Raw genomic sequence first — 11,513 nt, 5'->3', positions numbered from 1 at the left:
CAGCCCCGTCAATGCTGTTGCAATATCTGCTGCTAAAGGGTCATTGACAGATAAGGATTTTACCGAACCCCGGCACAGTTTATTATATAAACACAAAAAAAATATTCTTTATTATTTACTAGTATCTGTAATTTAGGGCATTCTGTACATCTAACATGGAAAGCTTTGTACAATGCTTTGCAATTTATGTCAAAGTTATGAGGCTAACCATTAGCCATCCAAACAAATCCAGCTAGCTAGCCACACAAGTAAAATTATAATGAAGATAATATATATTTTCTACAAGTTTGGACATACAAGCTTTCTACAATGGCCACATATTTAAATAACTTAAATCAAAGTTATGCGGCTACCAATTAGCCATCTAAACAAAACAAGCTAGCTAGCCACACAAGTAAAATTGTAATGAAAAAATATATTTTCTACACATTTGGACATCTAAGCTTTCTACAATGGCCACATATTTTCAACTTAAATCAAAGTTATGCGGCTAACAATTAGCCATCTAAACAAAACATGCTAGCTAGCCAAACAAAATGATAATGAAAATATATTTGTTGGACAACATTTTTCTTCAGGTCATACTACATGATGTCCAAATATGACCACTAGATAAAAGTTGCTAAAAGGTTAAATATAAAATCAATTATATATATATATATATATATATATATATATATATATATATATATATAACACACAGAACAGAGAAGTATATAATAAATTGAAAAGGAGAAAAAAAATTAAGGATCTGTCAGTCATTCAGTGTTGCGCTCCCTGTTTAGTTTTTCTTTGTGCTGAGAATTGACCCTTAATTGTTTCTTTCCATTGAGACAGGAAAACTCTATTAGCAGATAACCACTTAGCAGCAGCTTGCATTAGCGGGGGACTTCCCCCAGGACTATTACACATGTAATCATAACAATGTCCTCTGCTCGGCCTGCCTAATGTGACTGCTGTTTGCTTTAGCTTTAGTCCACTTTGCCGGCTCAGTCTTAGGTGTTAGGTGGCACTGAGACGAGACAATGAGTGTGTCTACCTTAAACTCGGGCTATGTTAACATGACAACAACTAATTTAAACAAACTTATTCTTCCCTTAGCGTATTTGAAAAGTCTCACCTACAGGTGACAATGTCCAAAAATTGACAGGCGTCACGGCGAGCAGAAGCCGCGACTATGCTGACTTGACTCTGCGATGCTAACCGCTAAGCTAAGTGCTCGAGAGGCTTGGAAAGAGCCGATTTACAACAGGTCAAGAATTCCTCACTCCGGTTATTGACGAATCAGAGCCGTTCACGGCAAAATAATGCTAGCAAAATAGCCAGTGATTCAAATTATTTATGAAGTACATTTGTGTGACTCAAATGTACAACATTACAGGTGTCATGTATCTAATATCTTAACATGCACTTTGGTTTTGTGTCAACACCCACCATCGAGATCAATAGACACATACACACTTCTCTCACTGACTTCCAGCAGTCACTCGGGTCGTGACAATTGCCAAAGCCAGCAGCAACGGCAAGGTCATTAGCATCGGCCATTTTGTGCAACACTAGGCAGTCAAGCTGTTTGTATTCACATGCAAATTTAATGAGGTAGCCAACCGGCTGCGGTCAAAAGAGCCCCAATTTGTTTAGAAGTGACACCGCGATCCGCAGCATGGCACTTCATCACTGGATTTGCATTGATGCACATTTTCAACTCCAACTGAGCCACTGAGAACTTAGAGTGTGATAACTCAATTGTTGTCATTTTACTTGAGACCGATTTTAAAGTGAAGTCACCCCAAAAATGTTCTTTATTATATGTTGTCTTTCTGATTAATAGTTTTCTGATTAATATTTAGTTTGTGGAATATGAATTGAGCAGCTATATATGCACCTATTTTTATCCATCTCAGGAGGCGGCCATTTTGCCACTCGCTGTTGATTGAAGATGACATCACGTTTGCTCAGGGCTCGGGTAATGACCAAATGGAGTTAGCCAACTTTAGCTTTCGGTGACTCAACTTGTCCTTCACCTTCGGGGGTGTCCTTTTAGCGTAGAAAGGTAATGTTTCATTCAACTATATTTCATTAACATCATGGATCCGTTTGCATTAGAGGCTTTTCCCCCCACTCTGGCTGCAGGTCCACATGGGAAAAGTACGAAGGTGTAAACACACATGGAACCTGTTAACACAGTCTTACATATGGGTGTACCTCCCACTGTAGGCGCAGCCATTTTTCTTTTGACCTGACCTGAAAGTAACCGTTTGAATGAGACAAACAGTTAGATTCGAGTTCAATGGGTTGTAAAGTGCGGTATACGATCTCTTCTATATTGTAAAACAGAAATGGGCATCTTTAGTACCCTTAAGCCGAAACTGTTGACTTTTCTAGCTCAGTCCTCAAATAGGGTGGCGTGCGATGCCAGGGGTGGGCGCATGTGATCCCAGGAATTTATTTTTTTTTGGCCATACTACAATAAAGCGTAATTGCAGATCCAGTACAGTAGGTGGCAGTGGCGCTCTCATTGTCAAAGTGCGCAAGGAATATTGGCTCAGCAGAGGTGTGTCGTACTCATAGCAATTTTATAAACAAAAATGATATTTATAGTCATAGTGGAGAGTTGGGAGTGGGCGCAAAATATTTTCTTCGTACTTTTGGGGCGGCTAACAAAAAAAACAATTGAGAAGCACTGATCTAGCTACACTGTATCCGTTCTAAAAATAAAAATAAATAATTCCCAAATTCTGCCAACAGCTTTACATGGAGACATTCCTGAAGGTTTAAAACAAACAAACAAAAAAAAAAACGAGAAATTGTACACAAGCTTGCAATCTTGGTCATGGGTACCTTTAGGCCCAGCCTGGGCCATCTAAAGAGGCGGGACAAATAAACTAGTCCGTACAAAAATTACACATAAAAGAGGCAAAACACAATTATAAGTGTTACTTGTAACAGAAACAAAGCATGATGGGTAAGCTTCCTTCGATTACCCTTGCTCTCTTCAGTATTGCACCAGAAGTGGTGAGAACACGTTTCAAAATAAGAGTACTAACAGGAAGTACAGTGTTAGCTGCCTTAATCTGGCTGGTTTAACTTTATTTGATAAGTGTCATGTTAATTGTAAAAGGTCTTATCCCATTTTATGTAAATTTGCTTATTGGTTTCTTTTTGCCCTTTTTTGGTGCCGATTCATATTAAATTATTATTAAATACATGTTTGATCAAATGCAATATGAATATCGTTGGAAGGAATTCTCATCTATTTTACATTGATACACAAACTGTAAAATTGTGTAAATTCATTAAGACGTGAACTAAAGGGGCCGGTCTGAGCCCTGAAACTCCAGGGCTGGAAATGAGTCCCCCTGGCTATACATTACACATCATCATAGATTAGTGAGTTGAACTTTTTTGTCTAAAGTAAGTTGAGGTCAGCGATGGCAAATCCAGGTCCAGAAAGTAAAACCCTGCCACAGTTTAGCTCTACCCCCTCGTGCTAGCTAGCTAGCTCCCTAGCAGGTGACCAAGCACCAAGCTAGGAAGCTTGCTAGCTAGCACCTGGGGCTTAAGCCAAACTCTGGCATGGTTTTACTTTCTGGACCTGGATTTGCCATCTCTGACCTCAATTTAGGGACAAAAAAAGTTTAACTCACTAATCTATGATGAAATCCAGGTACAGAAAGTAAAAACCCTGCCACAGTTTGGCTTTACCCCCTAGTGTTAGCTAGGTAGCTCCCTAGCAGGTGACCAAGCGCCAAGCTAGGAAGCTAGCTAGCTAGCACCTGGGTCTAAAGCCAAACTTGTGGCAGGGTTCTTACTTTTAGGACCTGGATTTACTATCTCTGGTTGAGGTTGTTAAGTTGACAAACCTCCACACTAATTTGGTACAAGAATTGTATTCTATTGAGGCCTTCGTGTGAAGTATCTATGACATAATATCATGGAGACTCTAGGGCTGTTTAACCATTCCCAGTTACAAACAAACACAAAAATCATGGAAATAAACACAGCTTGTAATTCCGGAGGAACATAAATGTACATTTACCCCAGAATGCCAACAGTGAGATATAAATTATGCCTCAATCGATGGCTTAATTACACTCAATTTTGATTGACACGTGTTAATTCAACAATGTGTATTCCTGCAAAGTTGTAAGTAGTGAAATAAAGTTAGAAGTGCAAAATGGCTTTGTGATTCCAGGAGAATGATTTAGTGAGAATAGAACATAGTTGAGATTTTAAGCACATTTTTCAGTTTGATACTTGGCAACGATGCCTCCGAACTAAAAGCTACCATGGCAACGTGAACACTGTAAACTTGATAAACATACATCACGGGCAGGATGAAGGGCACCCAGAAGTGTTGTGACCTCTCAAAGCTTGTGTGCGTGCTGGAGGCCGATGATAATAGCTTCCACAAAGCCATTCGGCTTGGCAGGAGGCCAGTGTGCCTTTCTACGGAATGGAGATGTGCACCTTGGAGCTGACAGTGTAGCCTTGGGACTGGATACTTGGCTGTTTACTCTGATGTGTGTTCATTGTGGCTGCAGATCCTGGGGATTACTCGGCCTGGGGCAAAAAGGCTCTCACAAGCCTCAAACTACATTTTGAGGCAAGTGGTATTATACAACACTGTTTGTTTGCGGAGATTTGTTATGGCCCTTTTTTTTTGCCACAGAGAAAGGGACAGAGTCAACAGTTTGATGTTAACAAAAGTAATATTTTAATAGGATTTTTTGACACATGCGAACCCCACTGTCTGCTAAACACATTTAATAAAGTTACACAAAAAAAGAAATACGATGTACTGTTTACAAGGACAAAAGGAGCCTTTTTAAGTGGTGGTGGTTTTGGTGGTAATCAGTGCAGCTGGTGGCACTGCTGTAGCCCATTTGCTAATCAGGTCTTTTATGGCACCGATTGGTTCGGGGAGTCGGGCCACTAAATCACTTCATTTAAAAAAGGCTTTTTATCAAAAAATGTTTTGAGCACCTGCAATTCTTTCGACATCACTCTCATCTTCCTCTTTTTCTACTTTGTTACTTTGTAATCACTTTCATAATTTGAAATGGAAAAAAAGACCCCATTAGTTTTATATGAACAAATATTCTGAATGTACGCAAACATTTATTTCTTCATTTGGAGTATCAAAATTAGTGTGTTTATATTTGAGTTAATTTAAATTTCCTTTAACGCCACACATTTTTTTAAATTAGCGATTAATGACTGCTTACTTGCCAACCCTGTACTGGGAGAATTCCACCCACAACGCAGCAGACACATCCGCGTCAAAATTTATCAGTAATAAACGTAATAATAATGCATATTTTTGTGGAGACTGGGGTCAAGTTGTATTTTACAATTTCAAAAATGTGCAGAATTTCACAAGTTACTTCAAGTGAAAGATTACATAGCTATTAATATGAAAAGAAAAATGTACTGGGCTGTCATCAATGTCTTACAAATGCAATTATGCCATCTAGTGGCAGAAAAATGACCAACACAAATCAATATCACACTTGTTTTTTTTTTACAGTACAGTACATGTTTTTAATTTTAACTCAATTATGAAATTACTGTATCAATGACTAAAAGATGCAGCCATATTTCTATTAGTTTAACATTTATTTCCACTTTGTGTTAACAAGAGTATGAAAACTTAAGAACAAAATATTTTACTGTACATTTTATTGTAAATTTAGAACAGATATAAAATGTGTGAATAATCTTGAGTTAACTATTGAAGTCATGCGATTAAATGCGATTAAAAATTGTAATCGCCTGACACCCCTAATATATATATATATATATATATATTGAGGATGCTAACAAAACATTGCTTGTACAGTTTATATAGTTTTACGACAGAACATATTAATTCCATTTAGTTCAAATAGAACATGATTTTGATTAAATGTAGCTAACGAAAAGGTGTAGTATGGTTTGAGTTAAAAATGGGCTGATTCATTGCCTTATGTATTTTTATGCCATGTTCTTGCCTTGCTAATTTTTCATCTAAAGAGGTCACGGGGTCGAAACAGATCCTATTTCCAAGAGCAGGGATGATGACAGCCAAGTATTTACGAGCCCCGGTTATCTCCTGCAGTGCAACGCTGGTAAATTTGACTAAAAGAACCCCACAGACTAAATAGTAAGGGCTGACTTGTGTTTCTACATATTTTATAGCCTCCCTCTTCATCTGGTGTTTATTCTGGCTTTGTCAAGTCCAGCCATACAACACGTTGACGTATTTTGCCGGAGACGACCCATTACTTCATGCTGCCAAAGGAGTTTGCGTGTGATAAAAGCAAGCGTAGCACTAAAATTCCCTCTTCCTGACAAAATGAATCGATGTATTTGTTTATGTTCGAGCCTTCGCTTCGTGACATAGCAACCACATGTTCAGTGTAGTGCCCAGGGGCGTGTAAAATCACATGTAGGGGCTGCTGTATGTTAGGGAACGTTGGGTAATTACTCCTTTGCTGGAGCAGTTTATGACATTTCCTTGGGAATGTTTTGGGGAAAATGTCTCTATGGCCATGAGAAATTAGGAAGGATATTCTAGTGTATAGTGACAGATAACTTAAGCAGAATGTGTGGAAAATAAACAGACAAATGAAAGGGACATGTTTTATTAGGTGAAGCTGATTTTTGTATGTTACATTTGCTCATTTGCTGAAAGTGAGACATTACGAAGGCAGACAACTAGCCTGGCTCTCTTTGGGATCTACCAGATACGGATTAATGTGTCCTTACTCTCGATATTCCCGCAATTTTCTTAGCAAGTATGATGCTAGATTATGAGTGTGAACCTTACCTTGAAATTTGCACCATCTGAAAATAGTTTTGTAACAAACCAGACAAAAGGGTGAAATCTTCAAATTATTCAAAATTCCACAACTGAACAGGCAGAGGTAGGACCGGTAAGACCTAAGACCGCGTTTTTGGAATTAAATTTTAGCGAGGTGTGAAAGAGATGTAATCACCTGAGCTCTGCTGGTAGGTCGCAATTTCTAAGTACTGTTAGAAGACCATCTTTGTCTTCCGCGTGTTCGTTGTTTTTTGGGTAGAGAGAATGTTGATTTTTCTGAATACAGACTGGAGATCGGTGAACAGGTCCTTCGAAGGATTTATTTTAAAGAATATTCCGGACACAAGCGAGCTCCCTGCAATGGTGGGAGTCTCTCGCAAGTGTGTCGATTACAGACACTTACAACCTTTTTATACTATCTTGAAGGGCGATTCCAAACAGTCCACCTGGAGTTCACCGGACATGAGATAAGACTTTAAACACATCATTGATTACAGACACTTCAACCACAGACAATGGCCCATTATTGTGGAAATTGATGAGATCCCAGTCATGAGATCCCAATCATGACGATAAGATTTTAAACACATCATTGATTACAGACACTTGGCAGAAATTGCGACATCACTCACAAAGACGCATCCACAGATAAAAGTTCTACTAAGGAAATAAATAAATTAAAACAGTTATGACTAAATCCGGGCAGAAGACCCTCTTCAGTACCTACGGGCTCAATTATGGGATTGTGTTTAGATGTTACAGCGCCGTTCAGGCCTCGTTTGCGCTGTAGGTAGGGAGTCAGTCTCATAATCTGAAGGTCGTGAGTTCCATCCTCACACGGGGCACCAGACCCTTTTGAGCGCCGCAGTAGCTAAGGAACTTAGGTTTTGGAATGGGAGGTTCAAACCCCGCTGCTAAGAAATGACAAATTGCAAGTAACTGACGTCACAGGATCGCGAGTCGGCCCCTCATTGTGGGTCAACTTTTCAGCAGACTGAGCTGTGTTTCTATTGTGTTTACATTGAACGCTAACGTTACTTCCCGTTACTTACTGCCTGGACCGGACTACATCGCAACGTACGCGCTGAGGTAGGATGGCTCCCAAAACACGGACATTCTTGAGTCTTCTGTACATTTGGCTTTTATTGGTTGCTATGTACATTTATGTTAGCTAATTTCCTGACCGTGCTAGCTACTAGCGCTAGCATGTTATGTTACTTATTTTCATACACTTAAACAACAATTTCAACTTTGGGGCTGCTGGGAAAGGAAAATATGAGACTAAGGAGGGTATTTGAAGAGATCTCAAAATCAAACATATTGACCACCAGATCTATTTTTAGCCAGAGCTAGCCACGGCTAGCGGCTCACATATATCACGATCGCATTATGATAAAAGCATTTTTTTTACCGTTTTACAATGACACCTTAATCAAAATGGTCAGAAACCACTTGGGTAGACTTTGTCGATTGGGAATCCTTTCGATTTATCTTTGCAATACCGGACACTTCTTTGTCCGTTCTCATTTGACATTCCATGGACCTGTGAACGGCAGGCAAAAAATGTGGGGCACATGACGTCATGTGAATACTATTTATTGTTGGAGAAATGCTAGTCTGCCACCTGATTACTGTCTGCGGTGAGCTGGAGCTTATCCCAAATGACTTTAGGCGAAAGGTGTAATACACCATAGACATAGAATCAACTTTAGAATTAAAATGTGAAAAAGCAAAGCTTTTTTCTTTTTTAAGAGATGAGTGAATAAATTAGATCTGACAGAGACCAACTGGATAAGAGGTCCATTATTAAAAAGCTCTTGAATAAAATCCCCAGAGAGCCTCTTCTCCAGATGAGGCAAAGACTTATTTCGGAGGATTTCATCTGAGCAGATCAAGCAAAAACAAACTGAGTGCTTCCTGACCCTGCTCTTTGCTGTGGCCCCGCTGAACTAGAAATCGAAACGTATGATAAGTCAAATTAGATTATACATCATCTCTTACTTTTCCGTCAGACAAAAAGTAGAGACGATTCTGTTTTGACTAATTAAGAGACATCTCAGACAACAACCCGTCAAATTTAACTTTCTGATCTGCTATTCATCATCAGGTGGAAACAGTGTTTACTTCTGGGGGTCAAGGTTCCAGGCACATGGTTCCAGGCTCTCTAAGAAGAGCCATTGTTGTTCCAACACACTCCATGCATGCCACGGCTACAGTGAAGATCACCTCAAACGGGGGCCCGCTACCCTCGAGTTAAAAAATTCCGTCTTTATCAGATTTTGACGTTCAAGCTACGGAATGGGCATTTAAAGCCCTTTTGAGTTTTCAGGAAAAACATCTGCCATGTTTGTGCTCTTAGGGCTTGTTTATTCTGAATGCAGCCTAAATGACATGAAATGAAATCACATCATGCGTCTGTGGCTGTTTTGTACCAGTCTTTAACGTGAGCTGGGAAAGACGGTTTTAGGTTTGATTTGTTATTTTTTCCCCCACTGTTGGGAGTTTGTGGCTTCTCTGACCACGTTTTTTTTTCTTGATTCTCCCCGCTCCCCCATTAAAGAGATCTTTGTGATAATTCCCCCCCCCCCAACTCTACTCATTTGACTCCCCCGTGTACAGGAAAATGCTTTTACTGTGGCCCCTACTTGGTTTCTCAACCCGTCACTTTCCTGCACTCGACGTTGGCAAAGTGAAACTTTTCGTAGCGCAGACCTGCTCATTTCAGGAGCCAGGAACGTCCTGTGTGGTTAAGGCGACTGTGGCGTCCTTCATCTGTGGAGCATTAGAACGAGACGCAAATTAAGGCTGTCTCTTCAACACTGGGCAGACCTGTGCCGTCTGCAGTCAAGACCAGGCGGGGGGTGGGGGGGATATAGAAGAAACTACATTTACATTCCTCCCATGACCGAGGATAATTTTTTTTTTTTAGCAGTTAACATACTCTATGTTAAACATTTTTCTGATGCTAGAAACTTCACTCCTTATTGTAAACATGAGCATGACTATAATGTTTCTGTCAGAGGTGACAAAACCAGGTCCAGAAAGTAAAAACCCTACCACAGTTTGGCTTTAGCCATTGATGCTAGCTATCTAGCACCGTAGCAGGTAAACTAGCACCATGGGAGCTAGCTAGTGAGCTAGCTCCCATGGTGCTAGCTATCTAGCACCGTAGCAGGTAAACTAGCACCATGGGAGCTAGCTAGTGAGCTAGATAGCTAGCACTTGGGGCTAAAGTCAAACTCTGACGGGGTTTTTACCTTCCGGACCTGGATTTACCACGTCTTTCTGTAAATTAGAGCGTCATAATCCATAATCGTCTAGCAGTAATGTACTAAAAAACATACCGAAATGAATAACATAGTGTAACGTAAAGTAACAATGTAACAGCACAATGTAACATTACATAACATGCCATAACATTTCATATGTACAGGGAGTCCTCGAGTTACGATGTACGCAAATTACGACTTTACGACGCCCGGGTTTCGTCTGTAGCGCCTTCTTTTTCGATAGTTTCCCACAGTAATCACGCCATTTTAACGTTATTTTAAGTTGGGTTGTTACCGTGCGGAAACAGGAAATATTGGTTCAGGCATTTTCCAGGTGGCACAAATATGTTAAAAAAATATATATATTTTTAAAAAGTACTGTATTTTGATGTAAATATTGACTTTAACGGTGAAATCTGACCTACGTCAAAATTCGGGTTGAATCGCCAGTGTATAAACGGAACTCGTCTGTACTTCGGAGAACTCCCTATACAAAATATGTAATAATGATATATTATGTTATGTTGTTATAATGCATATGAATGATTGTTTGTTCATTATGTGCCCTGCGATTGTCTGGGAACCAATCTGAAATTAGTGAAAGCGGTATAGATCATACAATTTATATATGTATGGATCTTCTGCCTAGATATGTATGCATATAGGTATGTATTGTAAAGTAGTAAGGTCTATTTTATTTTATTTTATGGAAACGTGGAACTGCCAATGTGTGGTAAACTTTTTTGACTGCCAAATACGTTCAAACGTATTTAAATACGGGGTATTGATTTGCTTTTGCAAGTAAAAAAAAAGTTTTTTGCTTTTGACCTACATTATACCAATACGTTAAAAAAAATAAGCAAGTAAACATTGTTTTAAATTTTTTTTTTTTACATTTTATTATACATTTTATTGTATTTACAAGTGCATTTGAATCTACTCGCAAAATACGTTCAAATGTATTTAAATTCTCAAGTGTGTTCAAACGAACTTGCAAAAACGTTTAAAGGTATTTCCGTAAACGTATATGCCAGTCAAAAATGTTTACTCCACACTACTAGATGATTATACAGGGACTCCTGTATATATATATATATATATATATATATATATATATATATATATATATATATATATATATATATATATATATATATATATATATTTACATCAAAATACTTTGTACAGTAAATTTAAAAGACATATTTGCGCAACCTGGAAGAGCCGGAACCAATATTCCGTGTTTCCGCACGGACATTCATTGCTGACGGACGGCAGAGCGAAGCACAGAAATGTGACTCGCCCGATGGCGAGCCGACCTGCTCGATGGACGTCCGTTGCTGGAGGTTAACAACCGCGCAACTTAAAATAACTTTAAAATGGCGTGATTCCTGTAGGAAATTAACAAAAAAAGAAGGTTCTACGGACGAGGCACGGAC

This window comes from Vanacampus margaritifer, chromosome 20 (genome assembly GCF_051991255.1).
Source record: "Vanacampus margaritifer isolate UIUO_Vmar chromosome 20, RoL_Vmar_1.0, whole genome shotgun sequence".
NCBI lineage: Eukaryota > Metazoa > Chordata > Actinopteri > Syngnathiformes > Syngnathidae > Vanacampus > Vanacampus margaritifer.
Note: the sequence above shows the minus strand (reverse complement) of the source record.